We start from the raw sequence: 19,704 nt of genomic DNA, 5'->3' as shown, positions 1-19,704 counted from the left end.
AGCAATCCATAGCTGACTGCCAGAAGACCAAACTAATTAGCATCTCTTGCCATCCATGAGTTATATTAACTTCAGATCTTAACAGATCTGCACCCCCCAAGGTCAGTCCCGTGTCTTCCTTGTCCTTGATTTTTAGAGTGGTGTACCACATTCACGGAGATTATTATGTCATGTGTTTTTTTAAAAAACAATAGTTTTAAATGTTTCACTCAGACACTAATGCAGTCCCCCTGTTTCTATTTTTAGGGAGACCTACCCCAGGCCCTAGATGAAGGCTCCAAGCCGAAACGTCCCTTTGACCAGTACCTCAATACTTTGCCTGGTCACAACATCTTTCCTGATCCATATCTAGACGTCGACCACCTGTTAGGTCACCCTCCAGCCTGGATACACATAACCCAAAGCTTTTCCATTTATTGCTTTTGTTTTGGTTGTTATGTTTGTTATGTATATTTTATATCTTAATCACTAGTCACTTTAGGTGGTGGTTATAAATTTGTTTTGTCAAAAACAGCTGTTTGAGGAAATATTAAGAATTAATCGTTTTGCAAACTCTGTTTTTGTGATTGAATCCTTTGCAGCTCGCAACTGTTCTTTTTAACAATATACTTTTTTTCTTACTTTTTTTCTTAATTAATACTGATGCATGATTATTAAATGCATCCAGCAGCAAAATAAATTTAAAAAGCTGACAGCTCAATATCAAAAAATGCACGATTAATAAATGCATTCAGAAGCAAAATAAATTTAAAAAGCTGACAGCTCAATATCGATCTGTGTCTGAAATTCCTTCTTGTGCATCTTTCACATTTAAAGTGTTTATGTACTGATTTTGACATAATAGAAATAATCCAGGTCTACTCTAGCACAATAGTAGTCCCCAGAAAACGCTACACGTCAGAACAGACCCCCATTGTTGACCTAGTATCTTTAGCCCAATGTTCTGACGTATTCGGGCTATCCCTTCAGTTACCAGTATTTAGATATAGCACCATGCTATAATAGGGAGTTTCTCTAAAAATTCTTTAAAATTTCTTTAAAATTTCTTTTTTATTTAATTCTAGCACCTGAGCCTTAATTTCAGGCCCACATATACCTACACCTATCAAGGATTTACACGGTACCTGCCCCCCCAGGGGTGAAAAACCTCCCACGTCAATATCATGAATCAAATGCTATCTTTCACGGAAGAAGAAATAGACAACATTATAGAGGGTCCATCTCTCTTCAACTTAGCAGGAGCACAACATCATATTGCTTCCACAGCTTCAGGAGACGCGCTATTAAATTTAAAGAAAAAATGCTTTCGCACGGAAGTCCATGCTCATTTCCTCAGGGAATACCTGAGAGTTAATCTTGTACCAATGGGTCTGCTGGTCAAAAACGAACCAGCATTATTCCTTGAGGATAAGGAATATATGCTGGATTTCAGTAAAATCTCAACAAAATGTAGCAGGGACCTAATGGCCTTGACAATAACAACAGCCCAACGAATTCATACCAAAATACAACAAGATCTCAAGGAAGAAGAAGCCAAGTTTCTGCATGATGATAGTCTGTCCAACGCCAGAGATAAATTGAAAGAAATCAACAAAGCCTATGACCAGTTCACTGCTACCACTTTGGAGAAAAAACATAAAAAATTGGCAAAAGATATAAGTAATTTCTAAATAGAATTAATTTACCCATATCTCTCAGCAGAATATAAGGACAAGAAGGAAAAGGAGAGATTGGCCAACCAAACTGCGGCCACTAGAAATAGACGCAAATGGGTCTCTTTTTCAGACATTTCCAGTTCGGACTCCTCGTCAGGAGATTCTAGCCAAAACAGGAACAGAAATAGACAACAGGGACAATATCAACCCCCTAATCAGATGCCTTTTTTAGGGCAAATGGCCCCCAGAGGCGCATACTGGGGGCCGCCTCCGCACCCACAGGCAAAGCAATTTTTCAACTACCCCCAATGGGGACCACGCAACCAGAGGAGGAGAGTCAATCGCAGGTTATAATGGAAATCCCAATATTTAATCTATCAGGACATGTGCTTTCTAAAGAAGAAATCTCCGTCCTTACCAAAGGTTTATCTTTTGTACCTACAGAACATACTGACTGGTTCAAACTGGACTCTGAAGTATCCAATCTTTTCAGAAGTATCAGAAGAAAAGTGTACTTCAGGGACAAGGACCTTCGCCAAGAACAAAATGACACCGGATTAAGAATAAAATCAACATTTAACCCTATGGAAAACGAAGTACCTAGCTCCTTGCTTACATTTGAAAAATGCATCACGAAAGAAATGAGGAAACTCCAAACTGACCAGCAGCAGCTGAGACAGAACTTGACCATAGGGGAACGCAAGGCCCTAACCGCCCTAGCCAAAAACAAAGACTTGATTATAAAAACAGCCGACAAAGGGGGTGGGATTGTGATTCAGAGTATAACACAATACAAAGAAATGGTGATGCACTTACTGAATGAAGAAGGCAACTGCAAAAAACTAAGGAAAGACCCCTCAGTCGCCATAAAACATACAATCCAGGAGACAACCAAATTTGCATTAGAGCATGAGTGGATTACAGAGCACGAAGAAATTTTCCTCAATACCTCAGACAACAGAATACCGGCCTTCTATGCTCTTCCAAAACTTCATAAAAACAGCCAAAATCCCCCAGGAAGACCGATTGTATCAGGATGTGGTTCTATTCTTGAGCCCATTTGTAAATTTATAGACCACTTTCTGAAACCTCTGAGCCAACAAACACCTACGTACCTCAGAGATACCATGTCAACCATCTCTAAATTTGAAGGACGCGAGTTCAACAACGAGCAGGAACTCCTAGTAACCATGGATGTTGTTAGCCTTTACACAAACATCCCACAAGAAGCAGCGGTGGAGTGTATTAGACAACATCTAACTCACTTTATGACTCAAACAAGAGTTCCAACTAACTTCATAGTGGAACTACTTGAACTCGCACTAACCAACAACTTTTTCACGTTCGATGACGAATACTATCTCCAAATAAGTGGAACGGCGATGGGAGCTGCATTTGCCCCGAGTCTGGCCATAATTTTTATGGCAGAATTTGAGAGGAAACATGTTATAGACATATCCAACCCGTTCCAAAACAAAATCTCTTCATGGTTTAGATACATTGACGATATCATCCTTATATGGAACGGAGATGAAAATAGCCTCACCTCATTTTTCGAGTGGATCAATACCCAGACCCAAGAGATAAAATTCACTATGCAAAACAGTAAGAATGCCATTAACTTTTTGGACCTGACCATCTTAGCCAAGAATGGCAAATTACAATGCGACCTATACACAAAGGAGACCGAGAGGAACACTCTACTTCATTACAAAAGTCATCATCCAAGGAACTTAAGGGACAACCTCCCGTATGGCCAATTTTTACGATTAAGGCGTAATTGCACCGAAATGAATACATTTCAAGAACATGCAAAAAAGCTCGAAAGCAAACTACGAGAAAGAGGATATCCCAGAAAACTTGTCAGTCGGACTATCAAAAGAGCCAAATACACGCCCAGGGAAAGTCTATTAACACCCAAAATGAAAAATCTGGACCGAGATGAGACCCTTACATTTGTCTCCACGTTCAGCCCTGATACAACTAAACTAAAAAGGATCTTGAAAAAGTTCTGGCCCTGGTACAATTGAGTTTGCCAGAAGAAAAACCACCAAGAATGGCGCTGAAACGATCCAAGAATCTGAAGGACATGTTATCACATGCAAGACTGGAGAAAAAATCTCAAAGATCAACGCCCTGGAATATGCGGGAAATAAAGGGACATCACCCCTGTGGCACCTGCACAGTATGTAGATTTACTAGGAAAATGTCTTCATTTAGGATTGGCGAAAAAGACTGGGAACTCAGACAGTTCACAAATTGCAAAACAGCCAATGTAATCTACATCATTGAATGTCCTTGCGGTTTGCGCTATGTGGGCCAAACAACAAGGCAAATCCACAAAAGGATAGGAGAGCACAGATCTCGAATCCGGTGCAAATCTGCCACAGCCCCAATGGTACAACATTATACTGAAAACCACCATGGCCCAGATGACATCCTATGGTGGGTAGCTGATTCAGTATCAAATACAAGCAATACCACCAACTCACTCAATCACAAAGAAGCTTGGTGGATTTTTAAATTGAAAAGTACTACAACTGGGTTGAATGAGCTAGAACCCACGCGTTTTTGTAGATAATTACACACTTTTATACTAGTGAAAATCTCCTGAGTCTCCTCTCCTTTTGTCATCTCCATTTCTCATGCAATTTTATGAGCCCACGGGAAGCGTGCTCTTTACTAGTCTTTTACTGGTTTCCCCACCTTCCTTCCGTAGCACACAACTTCACTTGTGATGCGTTCTACGCAGTCACCCGGCAGGAACCCCTCTTCAGGATATCTCTGGAATCATCCATAACAACTGGTATTCTCTTTATTTTTAAAAACATGCGCAAATATATTTCACTGCCATTTCGTCCCAAAAGGGACATGCGCAAGAGACCAGTGTCTCGTATTGACATGTTCCTACGGCAACGCTACTCCACAGCGGGCCGGCACATGCGCACTCGCTAGTTCAAAGAACACTACTCCTGATGCGCATGCGCATTCAGTACAGACGTGCAGTGCTCGGCGCATTTCATTTCGCTAACCTGCACGCAGCGATCTAGTCGCAAATAGCCGACGCGGCCCCACACGCCAGCCTGCAGCGAGCCCGAGACGCGGCTCCACACGCCAGCGGGCAGCGAGCCTGGGACTTAATACCAGGTATGTCCTCTTCCTCCTTGGGCACACAGCACAGACCCTTTCCTTACGAATTATCGTAACGGGCGCATACATTTCGCTTCCCTTGTAGGACGACTACAGACCATAAACTATCAGCCAGCCACCATTATGTGCTGGTCCACATCTTAATGATCAAGTGCAAAACCAACTGGCACCCTGCGTACTTCCTGAGAGTCGTCGCGCAGCTATAATCTAGTCAGGTGAGAACTTGTCTTTGTGGCACACTTGGTTAAACATCTTACTGTTATTTTCCTCCACTAATAGTAATCTCACCCAGAACCACATGTTTTTTGATTTTTGCAGCAATACATAGCTGACTGCCAGAAGACCAAACTAATTAGCATCTCTTGCCATCCATGAGTTATATTAACTTCAGATCTTAACAGATCTGCACCCCCCAAGGTCAGTCCCGTGTCTTCCTTGTCCTTGATTTTTAGAGTGGTGTACCACATTCACGGAGATTATTATGTCATGTGTTTTTTTTTAAAACAATAGTTTTAAATGTTTCACTCAGACACTAATGCAGTCCCCCTGTTTCTATTTTTAGGGAGACCTACCCCAGGCCCTAGATGAAGGCTCCAAGCCGAAACGTCCCTTTGACCAGTACCTCAATACTTTGCCTGGTCACAACATCTTTCCTGATCCATATCTAGACGTCGACCACCTGTTAGGTCACCCTCCAGCCTGGATACACATAACCCAAAGCTTTTCCATTTATTGCTTTTGTTTTGGTTGTTATGTTTGTTATGTATATTTTATATCTTAATCACTAGTCACTTTAGGTGGTGGTTATAAATTTGTTTTGTCAAAAACAGCTGTTTGAGGAAATATTAAGAATTAATCGTTTTGCAAACTCTGTTTTTGTGATTGAATCCTTTGCAGCTCGCAACTGTTCTTTTTAACAATATACTTTTTTTCTTACTTTTTTTCTTAATTAATACTGATGCATGATTATTAAATGCATCCAGCAGCAAAATAAATTTAAAAAGCTGACAGCTCAATATCAAAAAATGCACGATTAATAAATGCATTCAGAAGCAAAATAAATTTAAAAAGCTGACAGCTCAATATCGATCTGTGTCTGAAATTCCTTCTTGTGCATCTTTCACATTTAAAGTGTTTATGTACTGATTTTGACATAATAGAAATAATCCAGGTCTACTCTAGCACAATAGTAGTCCCCAGAAAACGCTACACGTCAGAACAGACCCCCATTGTTGACCCAGCTCTCTTCCTATGCAGGTCCTAAGGTTTGAACTCGGCCTGAAATCACTGCAGCAACAGGTGGCCTGGTGATGGTTATCTCTGTACAGGCTAATAATAATTCCACAAAAAACTCCCTTTATGAAGACATCAAGCATCATCTTCAAATGGACAGCTCCAAGATCCTTCAACAGTTGGACATAAAAGTAAAAAGAAACCTGGCTGGAGCCGATTCATTGGTAGCAACCCTGAAAGAGAATCCCCTGAAAGAAAAGAAAGAACTGGAAACAATGGACTGGATTAAAACAGGGCTGGAAATGAGACCTGTAAAACCAAAGAATAGTTTTTCAGTAGTGGAAAAAAAAACTGGGAGAACTGCCTAAATATTTGTTAAAACATCCAAACAGTGAATCAAGGTATATATTTCTTAGGGCGCGCCTAAACTTAATTCATACAGGCGAGATCTTAAACATCAGAAGGCAAAGCCATAATATCATACCCTTTTGCAAAATGGGTGCAAACCAAAATAAGCAAAACCTGCATCATTTGCTCCTAGAATGTGAAGGAACTTGGAAGACTAGAGTTCTGTACTTTGAGAAATGTATTCATAAAATGGAGTGCTTGCACTCAGAGAACTTTTGGAATCGTTTGATTTTGGGGCAAAATACCAGTTTGATGATTGCAGTGGGTCAGGTCGTTTTAAAACTTGGCTTGACCTTAACAGGCGCTCGGCAGACTGGGACTAATGTTTCTCAAGAAATGTTGGCTTAATACAGAAGTAGAAATTACATTGGAAGTCTCTCTCGCAGCTAGAGAGTTTTGAACAACATAGGATGAGGTGCAGGTTTTTGGGGGAGTGATGGTCTTTTTTTACTATTTTCTTTTTTCTTTTTTTTAAGGCTCTGTCCTCCGTTTAGTAGAACAGTATAAAAGGACAATTATAAAATTAGTGGTGATCACTAGTTGGTAATATGTTGGTTTTAATATTTTGTAAAGATCTAATTTGATTAAAAATAAATAAAAAATAAATAAAAAAATACAATAGTTACATGTATATCTTTAAAGCATGAAATCAGGACTTATTCATTTTTACATGGAGAAAATTCCCATTTGAATAGATGTAGTTCTCAGCATGCCTTCAGCATTTACAAGCAGGTCTCTTCAACTCTTCCTGAAAGCCTTAGAAATTATTGCACTTTGTGTGATATTCTTTTACTTTGTTGAACATGTTCTCAGGTGTGCACTACTTATTTGCACCTGCCATTTTTGCAGGGGTGCCCTTTTCATCATGGCAGTGAGCAAGATGAGCAATCCAACATGAGTCATATGTTTGTGAATGTGATGTAATGTAATATGTAATGCAATACAATTTGTAAAGCATGAAACCATGAAACTATGGCCCAACTGTGGCTTTTTTCCTCTGCATCCATGACATCAAAGGAGGCAGGCTTCCTAACTCTGCGCTGTTCACTCTGCCGCAGAGCCCCCCCCCCCACGAGATCGGAGCTGCCTGCAACCCGACAGCCTCATCATTACAGGTTAGCCATTTTTGAGCTTGACACAGATCGAGTGGCACATATAGTAGAAATAAAAGTGCTGCATTCTTAATTCATTAGCCTAATCCCAAAACGAAGAAATCCGTATTTTGAGCACCAGATATGCTGTGCTCCGACCACATGTGGTTTCATTTTAGTGTAGTACCATTTTACAAGATGGCAGCTTTATTCACCAGCACTTGAGTGCTTGGTGAGTCCGAGGCCACGTGTTCCTGACAGGCTGCAGCACTGTACATAATGTGCAATCTGGGAAGCTGGCATGCAAACACCGGCCCCCTTCCAAGGCCCACTCTTAAGGCCCCTGTCTGTTCCTGTCCAGGACTGGGAGGGCTCATAGGGCACCCCCTCCTTTGTTCTCCCTATTAGGAAGAATTCGCTGTTTAGGCTGAATTTCCTAACCTAGTGAGTCCCCCAGAAGCTTTGCTGGATTACTGGAGTTTGTTTTTTTCCATCCTGCCAAGAGTGAGACTCTTTTTCTCCCACTCTTGGACATGAATGTGTGTAATTCCTTTGAATGTCAATGTGTTCTATGGGCTATGGGGTCTTTTACCTCATAGGGTCTCATATGTTTTTCTATGTGTGTTACACCGCACCCTCCGTGCCGTAGCACTGGGGCGTCCTAGCGGACCTCCATCATAGACTCCATACCCGGGGACTGACTACTGTCTCCCAGGGCATGTAAAGTCACCATTGGCTTTACTAGACCTAAATTTACTAACAGAACTAGTACACACCATCCTATTGTGGACTTCCTAGTAGGGGTAATTCGATTACTCCTGGGTCTGTTATTCGAGGGGGCACTGTCCCGTCCCCCCTCGTCGAGTTTTGGCTGGTGGCAGTGGAAACTACTTGTTATATTCGACCCCGACTATAACCCTATGGGATTCTTCCCATTGTTGGAGGTTAATACTTTTTCTCGTTAATCTCTAACATACCACCGGTTTATTTATCTTAAATAAATCTATCGGTTGGTATTTTCTGCCAGAACTCGGTTTTTAAAATGGCGTCTGTGTCCGTCTCTGTGACTCCTAAACCAAAGGTTGAGCCCTTTGTTCCACTTTTGGCGGGCCTCTACACCGAGGCCCTCCAAAGTGGTGCCATTCTGTCTGGGTACCACAGAGGGTGTGGGAGGGGGTTTAGGCACCCTGGACTGAGTTGCCTTGCCAACTCAAGTCGCACTCCGGTGTGATTGGCCCAAGTGGTGAGCCACCCCGCTCACCACTTAGCGTGTTTTGAGTGACAGCTAGGCTGAATGAATGGGGGTTTTCTGCATAAAAGCAGGGCTTTTGGGACTGGATCCTCAGAAGTCGCCACAGGACCTAAGAATCCAACGAGGGTAAAGCTGAGCCGACCTGCAACGATGACACCTCCGGTGGAGCCCTGCTGAACCGACTCACCACTTCCCGACGACAGAGGAAATCTCCCCGCCGGAGAGTCTCTTCCCCTGACTGGTGGGAACAACCATTCCCCTTTGCTTTTTCGTCGTTCCAGAACGCTGTGGTCGAATTGCCCGTGCAGAGCACCCCGACAACCGGATAGCCACTAACCCCTGTACCGTGACCAAAAGGTGGTGCCTTGTGACGGAGCACTCCGCGGCTGGTCTCTTCCCTGGTGGTGCAACGATCTTCAACTTTCCTTCCACGACGAGATCATCTCTTCTCTTGGCAAAGCCCCGACGTCCATCCACCACCAGGAACAACTGCCCCCGCCGGAGCTGTCTCTCCACAAACAAGGTACCGTGTCCGCCTGGCTTCCCTTGTGTCAGTTAGTGTGAGGTGTCTGAATCCTCGCCTCTCCATTGGGTCGCCTCCAAGCTTTCTCATCTCTCTGTTCTGAACTGGTCCAATCTTTCTATAACAATTTGCGACAAAGACTCGAAGTGCATTTCCACTGTGATACTTTTTTGGACACATCGCCTTGCCTCTCTCCGAGTGGGCCTGGCCTCTGAACTTTGCGATCTACAGTACACCCTGCCTTACTTGCCTTGCATTTGTTCGTAAAAGTGTTGGTACCGAGTTGATTTCATACCCTGCCTTTTCTCTCCCGTCCTAACGAATACTAGAGTGCCATCTAGGTTAAAGCATTCACCTCTGTCTGCAAATAAGTGGTGCCATTGAACCTAGACTTGTCGAACTATTGTTAGGGGGATTGAATTTTCTTATAGTAATTGTGCTTGAAGTGTTTACCGAATTAGTGCCAGTGTGTTTTTATAGATGTGTTTTTATAAATAAATAACTCTATATCTTTACACCAAAGCCTTGTTCCGTGTTTGCTTGTTCTACTGTGTAAATTGCCCTATTTTGTATACTCCACATACTGCCTAACTCTTCTTGAGGGAAGTCTGACTGCTCAGCCACAGCTACCAAGTGAATCTGTGTGGTACGGACTGCTACCAAGTGGGTTTACTGCCAAACACCTGTAGTCCTAAATCTTTTGCAGTGGTCCCAGAGGGAACTGCACAGGTTTCCGCCTAACACTCCCCTGCAGTACCATATGGAACAGCCACTAGGCATGCAGCCTGCTAACACGCAAGCCCATCAAGAATCACCTGCGAGTCATGGCTGGGCATTGTTTTGACCTTTCAAATTTTTTTCTGTTCCCCACTAACCTAATACTACTGTTGAACTAAGGTATGCCTCTTCCATTCTACGTCTGTGCCTCACATAATCCTTCCTATCACTGCATTCCTGTGTCTTTTGTTCAAATTCGAATCCCAGTGTGTTTTCTAACATCTCTGCACACTTTTTTGCATTGCATTTTGTGTCTCTTGTGCAAATTTCATTTTTGCATTGCATTTTGTGTCTCTTGTGCAAATTCGAATCCGGGTGTGTTTCTTAACTCCTCTGCACCCATTGTGGTACTGCAGCATTCCCAGTGTATCTGTTCTCTTGCTTCCCTTGGCTTATAGGCCACCTGGTGAGTTTGTGCTAATACTGTGCTGTACAGCCCCTCCTCTTTCTTCTCCCATCTTCTACCGCCCCTATGGCACTCTCCATCTCCCCTATCTTTCTTTAATTGCTATCATATATCCTCCCTCTCTCACAAAGTCTTGAAGAAAACATGCTTAAAAAGACATCCTGACCACTAACCCCGGCCTACCTTTCGCAGACACCATCAGTCAGCACAACTTCCAGACATATCTTCACTGATATTCCCTTCTCTGTACCCTCCTCAGATCTATGGACTCCTCATCTCTCCTCTTACATCTTCACCCATTAATGGTGGCACCAGATAGGAAGTATTCTTGGCGGGCTTCGCATCAATCAGGTGCATCATTAATTTCTACCACACTGCCACTATCCTGGTTCAGGATCCACAACCCACTCCTCCTCTTTGACTGGTGCCTGCCATCCCTCATCAACATTCTTTCAAAACCTGCTAGTCCTTCTACTCTCTCCGTCTCCCCGCTCCAACTGGTGTACAACTCCCTGTACCCATCCACAGAAATCCTTTAAAGGTGGTGACCCCTTGCATCTAGCCATGCTTAATGCTTGTTCTGCCATCAAACACTCTGCCGACATTTGCCTCTTCTTTGAAGACCTTGACATAAATATCCTTGCTCTTACCGAGACGTGGTTCAATGCCATCTTAGTGACTACTTTTGACTCCCTTAGCCCTGATGGCTTTAAGATCATCTCCAAGCCTCACCCTAAACATGCTGACAGCGAAGTTGCTCTGTTCTTCCTTAAGTGGGTCCCTATTTTCCTCATTCCCACCCAGCCTTACTCTTGCTTCAAGAGCCTGGATTGCAAGCTGGTCATCCCTCTGACCACCTCTTTGAACATTTCCACTATCTACAGGCCACTTGGCTCTAATACCATGTCCCTCTCTGAATGGGCTGATTTCTCCTCCTCCCTCCTCACACCCATCTATAAACTTCTCCTGGTGACTTCAACATCCACCTTGACTGCTCAATCATGGCACCCACTCTCTTCCGTGACCTCTGCACCTCACTCTCCCTATCCATTTTCCCCTCTGGTCCTACACACTCGGCTGGACACACGCTTGATGCCTTCATCCACACTGATTTCTCACAATCCCCCCTACTGATCAACGCACTCTCCTGGTCAGAACACTCCCTCCTCTCCTCTCCTCTCACCTGGGTCCTCTCGGCCCTCTGACTGCACCTCCTCCAGCCCTGCCAATATCCATCCGATGAAACAAGTGTCAGCTGCTGCCGTCGCATCTACCCCCCCTCTCTCCCCACTGCAAACTCTTCCTCTGACTCTGCTCTCAGCAACCTCCATCTTGCCATCACTAATAATCCTTGACATTCTTTCCCCAGTCATGAGGATCTGCCTGAAACACGCCTCAGAGCATAACACCTGGTACGACTCCAAACTTGAAGCCCTGAAATGCAAGTGCAGAGCTACGGAACAGAAGTGGTAGTCCTCAGGTTCACCCTCTGACAAATTGGCCTGTCGCCTGCTCCAAAGTCAATACCGACTCTATATTCATTCCAAGAAAAAGGGCCCACATCCAGGCTCGAGTCTCTACACAGCTGAAATCTGCACGGAAATAGCCAACTCTTCTGCAGTCTCCTCCTCACCTCTTCCCTCCCAGGTCCTCTGCAATGCACTGGCTACACACTTCACTGCAAAAACTCAGGAGATCCTGAGCACCCTTGCGTCCCTCTGCCCCTCCTCTTCCTTCACCCTCTGCCTCCACTGGCCTTCCATCCCCCCTCTGCCTCTCTCTCTCCTCCTTCACTTTAGGTCACCAGAGTTGTCCACTCCATGAAGGTCTTCTCCAAACAGGTCTCCCCCTGTTCCTTCAGAACCATAAAGGACAATATTGGCTACCTTGCCCATGCTGATTTCTGCAACCACTCTTTTGCAACTGGGTCTTTCCCCTCCTCCCTCAAGCACTTCCTTGTGCTTCGCCTTCAGAAAAAAACCTTTGCCAGACCCATCTTGTCCAACCAACTACTGCCCCATATCTATCACCCCATTCCTTGGGAAACTCTTGGAGAAACTGGTGCTTCCCCAACTGATCCAGCACACTGAACTTGTTGGTTGCCTAGACGACCATCAATCTGGATTCCGAGCCCCCAGAGGCATGCCAGCTGCTCTTCTAAACACCTGTGAGGAATTGCTCGCTTATCTTGACAACAACTCTCCATCTGTTCTTATTCTACTTGATCTCTCCTTCGCATTCGTTACGGTCAACCACTCTATCCTCATGAAACGGCTCCATGACACCCTAGGTATCTCGGAGGGGGCAATGGACTGGCTGACCTCCTTCCTCAATGACCAGCTGTCCCAGGTTTCCTCGGTTGTTTCTCCTCCCGCACCTCTATCTCCACCTGTGGCATCCCCCAGGACTGTAACCTTTCTCCCTGGCTCTTTAACACCTATCTTGTCCCTCTTGCACACCTCATTTCTATCTTCTCCCCCAACTTCCAGTGTTATGCAGATGACACACAACTTGTTTTCAAACTTCCCTCTGATCCTCTGTTTTCTTCCTCCATTATCCCGGACAGCCTATCTGCCTTCGAGTTCTGGTGTACTTCCAATGATTTCTGCCTCAAAGCCAGCAAGACTGAGATCCTTCCTATTGGGACTCCTGCTCCCCCTTTCTTCCCCTCACTCTGGCCATCCTCCATGTGCTCTCCTGCTTCTCCTTCATCTGAAGCCAGAAACCTTGGAGTCATATTCGACTCTTCCATTTTCTTCCTCCCTCACATTCAGGACCTTGCTAAGAAGGCCCACCTTAAATACCACCTCCTCAAAGGAATTCTTCCTTTCCTCACTTTCCCCAGAAGCTGGATGTCTCTAGAGCTCTTGTTCTCTCTAGGCTCAACTACTGCAATAGCCTCTTCCTCAATCTACCCACCTCTTCTCTACAACCCCTCTAGCTAATCCAGAATAGGGCTGAAAGACTTATCCTTGGCCTCAATCCTAGGGGCTGCATCTCTCCAGCCCTAAAATCTCTCCACTAGCTCCTGGTTGCCGCAAGGATCAAATTCAAATCCCTCTGCATCATCTATAAGAGTGTATGGGGCCAGGGACCATTCTATCTACAGTTGGCTCTCGCTAAATACTCTTCCCTCCAGATCTTTACGGTCCTCCGGCACCAACTATCTGTGTGTCAATCGCTTTACTAAACAGCAAGCTCGTGGCCAATCTCTTTCCTCGTCTGGTTCCCACCTATGAAACAGCCTCCCCATTCCTCTTCATCTTGAGCCAGAATTCCTCAAATTCTGGAAGCTCTTCAAGACCTTCCTTTTCACCTCCTACTTCCCTTTCTCCCTCCTCTGCTAAACCACACAGTTGCTGAGATTGGTGACCAGGGCCATTATGTGTTCTCCTAGTCCTGGCCTCACACACCCAATCGCCTTCAGCATTAGCCCGTTCCAAGCACTTGTCAATCCCAGCACTTGCCTTGGCACTCACTGGCCTATGCCACCATAGGCAGACACTTACTTATTATTGGCAGCTGGCCACTCTCACCAAGCCACTAACAGCTGCTGACACCCTAGACACCGTAGCACTTCCCTCTTTATTACTGCTAGATTCTCTCTCTCTCTCCCCCCCTCTCTCTCTCTCTCTCTCTCTCTCTCTCTCTCTCTGTACTGAAGGCTCACAAGGCCTAGTCTGTCTGCCACTATATTTATTGTTATATTTATTCTCTCCCATGTTCCCTCCTGGTTGCCCTGTGGGTGCTTTGAAACACTATTTACTTGTTGCATAAGCACCTTACAAATGCACAATTAATAAAAACATAGGTAGGTAAACAAAGGCATCTAGGTGCTAGAAACAACATATGAGCGAGACCCGCTGTACGACCGAAAAACTAGAGATAAGACAAGAACAGATGTGTTTCCAAGGCTTTCCCAAAGTCCAGATGATCGTTCATAATCTGAAGCTGGTCTGGGAGAGAGTTCCACAAAGCAGGTGCAAGAATGTAAAAGTCTCAGCCCCCTGCACGTGCTCTCCTGAATCGAGAAACTGTCAAAAGTTATGAGAAGCCAAATGGAGGGAACTTGAGGGAGCGTAGGGAATAAGTTTAGCCTGCAAATACTCTGCGCCAATGTGATAAAAAGCCTGGTGAGTGATGCACAGAATCTTAAAATCAATGCGACTATTCACCGGGAGCCAGTGAAGTAGTCGAAGGAGAGCCTGTGCTTGAGACAACCGACCAACTCCAAGTGCCAGCCGAGCTGTATCATTTTAAAGAAGCTGCAGTCTTTGAATCAAAAAAGGCTGGTAGGCCCAGATAAATTCCATTACAATAATCAATGGATTCAAAAGTCGATGCAGCTACCACCTTTGCTCGAGACTCAGAAGTCAGAAAAGGCAGCATCTTCCTCAGAATCCTCAACTTCATAATATCAGAATTGCAAACTGATTGATATTTCATGTATAATGTGCCTGTAGTTTCTAGGTGCGACAAGACAAGTGAGGGAAGGCAGAGGGAGGACAAGACAAATGATCTTACTACGCCTTGTGTCATTCAGCTTTTGCAAGTGCAACAATGCAAAGTGCATGGGAATGGGAGAGAAGGGAAGTGCTCTGAGGGTAGCCAAGCAACCAGTTGGCACAGCAGACAGTTAGGTCAGCAGGGGAAAGAGAGAAAGCAGAGGTGATAAGGAAGGTCTTGAGATGCTTCCAGAACTTTAGGTGGTCCGGCTCACGTTTGAGAGGGGCAAGGAGGCCATTCCAGAGGGAGGCCCGTGCAGAGGAGAGAGATCTACCCCTGCCTGGAGAAGCATCTGAGTTTGAGGTAGCTGAGGGAAGGGCTTGAGACGGAAGGCATTTTGAAAGAGAGAGTTGTATGTGGTGCGGGCACCCGGTCCCAGAAAGCCTTGATGAGATCTGCAGTTCTCGAGAGCCTGAAGGTGACATTTTAATACCACAACTTTTGACTGAGTAACTGGGTACAGGACAAGGGCCTAGGGAGTCTGGCTAGAAATCACTAGGCCATGATATCAGTTTTTTCTCTGTTCAGTTCCAGCCAGTTTTTGGCCATCCACTCCCCTACTGCTGCGAGACAGCTTCTCAACCGAGAAGGGGGAGCACTTTCAGGAGAATCTAACCGAATAAGCAGCTGAGTGTCAACTGTGTAGGTATCAAACCATACCTTTTGCAAATGAATTAGATCTGACAGAGAATGTAAATTAAAGATTAAAAAGAAGCAAGGACAATGACAATCCCTAGGGAACCCCGCACTAGAGGGACCATGAAGAAGATTAAACATGAAATAATGACACTGCCTGCGTGCGCTTCAAAAGAAAAGATGTAAACCAGGAAAGAGGAGCACTGAAAATGCCCACCCTATCCAGGTATTTCAACAAAATACTATGACCAATAGTGTTGAAAGCCGTGGAGAGGTCCAAAAGAATTAAGATACCAATCTCCCTGTGGTCTTGGAGACACGACAGAACATCCAGGACCGAAATCATTACTGACTCTGTACCCCTAATGGGGTGGAAACCATATTGAAAAGGATGTAATTGCACCCTGAATTTAAAAAAGTGTGAGAGTTGAGGGGTAGTAATAGCCTCCATGAATTACATGACACATGGTAAAAGTGAAATGGGCCGATAGTTAGCTACCAAAGCCAGATCGATGAGTCTTTTTCAGTAATTGTGAGACAAGTGCATGCTTCAAGCCTTGGGGACAAAACCCATAGATAGCAAAGTCTGCTGTGCTGCAGTAAAAAGTGGAGTGACCTCCGGTGGCAGGGACTGTAACACCCACAGAGCAATAGCGTCTGAATGGTGCCTCTTGCTCTATAGAACACTTTTTTGTTTTCAGTTTGTATCAGGTGAATATGTGTTCAATTCAAAGTTCCCCAAATGTGGCCCCTGGGGTCTGCAACCTTTGTCTCACGAGATATTTTGGACTACACATCTCATCAGCCCTAGCCAGAAAAATCAATGGTGATGGATCAGGTAATTTGTTGTCCAAAGCATCCTCAAATCAGCCAGTTGCATTCCCCAATCCATGCTTTCACTGCATAGCATTGTAGAGATTACTAAATGCAACTGCTGAAGAAACATTTTTCAGGAACACTACTGAGCTCTCAAGTGTGAACCTTGTCTCCTCATCCGAAATGCTAATAGATGACAATGACTAGATGGCTATCTTTGGTTTTAATGCAGGTAATGAGAGGGGCATTGATTATATCGACGAGACGTTTATAAGAATGGATTTGGAAGTATCTAGGTATGCTGTACTGTGTTTTAATGATAACAGTTTATGCTAACGTTATTTTCTTTCCTTCTATTTTGCAAATCAGGGATTTTATGTACGATGTTTTCAAGTTTTTATTGAATAATTGATGTAAATTCATTCCAGCTAACTGCATGAATACTGTTCATTGATATGTGCATTTTGTTATACTTTAGAAAGCTGTTAATATCAAGATTTGTTGATTTTAAAGCACTGTCTGTACTAATTTAAATTGGTGCTTTTAAAAAATAGAATTATGGAAATGCTAAGTGACGTAAGAATACGCAAACAATTGTATTCTATTTTTAAAACATGGGTAGGGCATGGTTGTAATGTAGGATTCGGGGAGACTGTTTTATACTATTACAACAAAATCGTATCTCCTCTCCAACTTCTTGAATTACATCGAGATTATTGGGCCTTATGTTAAAGAGTCAATGGGGAGAGTTGGATTGAGACGGTTTTATTTTAATTTGAATGCGTCACATTGAGATTCTATGAAAAACGATGGTTAAAGGGTTTTTATGTTCATTATTGTTATTTGAATGTTAGGATGTATTGGATATTATGACATTGTTTTGTTTTAAATTTGTACAATATGTGTAAAGTTTATTTTGTAAACTAAATCACATTAAATATTAAATAAAAATATTGTTTTGCACTTTGTGTTTTATAATGCTGAGATCATGCTATCTATGTTTATATATAGCAGGTTGGTAATGATACTTGTGTTATGAGGGGATGAATGTTTTCTTTTTTTATGATTTGTCTGTGCTTAATACAACGAACTGTTCAGAATAAAGAATACTAAAACTGATTAAAGCAGTAGGGGGTTCACAAAAGATGCTGCTGAATAACTGAATAGTGTCACATGATGTGCCCCCTTCTAGTTAAGATTCTGTTGCCAGGGCTAATCCTGGACAAAAGCAGTGCTTAACTTTACTCACAAAAACACCACACTTGATTAGTGTATGGTGAACGTCTACATATTACTACTAGCTCTCATATAACGCTTCCTATGAGATCAACATTTGATAATTGTATTAATACACATTTAGTCAAGTGGCTTTGCATACACAACATTAAAATGACAATAACGATGACAACGCATATTATAATTCATGATTGTGGTCTAGTGTAAAAGTTCATCATAGGAAATAAAAACATTTGAAAAAGATTTGCACTTGTGACATAACTAGGTTCTTCATAGCAAAATCACATTATAAACAAGATACAACAAGAAATATTTTAAAAACCTAGTGTTACAACAGAATGTTAAAAAATTGACAGTTTGCATCAAGTCAAACACTAATACAAAATGAGGGTGAAAAAATGTGTTTCCAACGACAATAAGTTATTATCTCTGCCCACTTCCAGTAAGATTTTACCAGATAAAAGATCAAATTATGATCACAACCATCTATGAAAGCGGACCAAATTAAAAGGCTGTGATTGCAATTAAAACCACTGTGATACGATGTTAAGTAGCTACATCGTAACAAATGAAGACTCTCACAAGTTGTAAAAAAAAAAAAAATGTGTGTTCAATAGTTTCTATGGCGTCAGTACCACATAAACAACACAGTCTGGGGTTATGAGGAATGCCATTTCTTGCCCCTTGAGTGATTAGGGCATTACTAATATAAAATTGTAATCTTAAATATTGGCACACAACAGCACTGTTTGGATATGCAGTTAGGTATGTTGGCTTAGATAATCGATCAGCTATGTAATCACAAAATGCTGTGGCATTACTCCCAGAGTATACATTGACCACATGCTGTTCTTTGAAAAGTTCATAGAGTTTGGATTTTAAGCGAGACTTTATCATGTACATACCTCCATTTATAGTTCTGCCACTAAGTTCCTTTTGCCATTGTGAGTACATGGAGAGCAACAATCCGAGAGTTCCCATTGACATACAGTTATCAATATCACAAAATGCTTCAAGGGAGGTTGCCATCATGGTGTTATTCGCCAATTTGAGGAGATTGTCACAGAATATCACCGCCTTCACATTGAAATCAACTATTATGCAAGTAATATCAAAGTCCAGGTACAGATATTCGATTGGGACAGACTGTGGCAGAAAAAAAACAATGTTAGCCCTTCATACTGTTTCATATCAGCACTATATTTGTGTCCCCAGATCTCACAACCCTAGATGCTGGCCAATGAATTGACAAATGATACAAACTGCTCTATTAGATTTAGCATTGGTTAACTGCCAGTATGTCTCCCATCTCAGGTTGCTTTTAATATGAATACCTAGATATTTATCTGTGGTAACATTATCCAGGCGTTGCCCATTCAATGTGCATCCACAGTACGATGGTTCTGATTTGATGGAGAAAATGTCATGATCTTGCTTTTCTTGATGTTAATCTATAAACCGTTCATTTTTTTAAAGTAGATTTTGCAGGCCTTTGGGGGTATAGTAACCAGAATCAAGTAATGCGCATAGGGTAACAAACTGATGAATTGGCGACCCATTTTAAGGGGGCACGAACACAGATTCATCAGTGCTGGGCTAATATCAGCAAGATACAGGTTTAATAAAGTAGCGGCTACTATGTATCCTGGTTTGACGCCACAATGAGTGGGCATAGCACTAGATAGTTTACCTTCAGCATCCAATCTGACCTTAACTGACGTATTGAAATATAATAGCATTAACAGTTTAAGCAGTCCAGCTGATAAGTTCCACTGAGACAATTTCTTCCACAGTCTATTGCGTAACACAGAGTCGAATGCTGCTGAGAAATCCATGAAAGCGGCATAAGCAGGTGTTCCTTTTCGCTTCCAAGCATATTCAATGGAGGTTACAAGAATGAGTAGATTATGAATAGTGCTAGATTTTTTATGAAACCCAGCTAATTCAGCGGTAGTATATTATGTGTCGCAATCCACTCATTCACTTCAATTAGTAGTACCTTAGCAAAGGTTTTG

This window comes from Ambystoma mexicanum, chromosome 12 (assembly GCF_040938575.1).
Source record: "Ambystoma mexicanum isolate Mex_15411 chromosome 12, UKY_AmexF1_1, whole genome shotgun sequence".
In the NCBI taxonomy this organism is placed as follows: Eukaryota; Metazoa; Chordata; class Amphibia; order Caudata; family Ambystomatidae; genus Ambystoma; species Ambystoma mexicanum.
Note: the sequence above shows the minus strand (reverse complement) of the source record.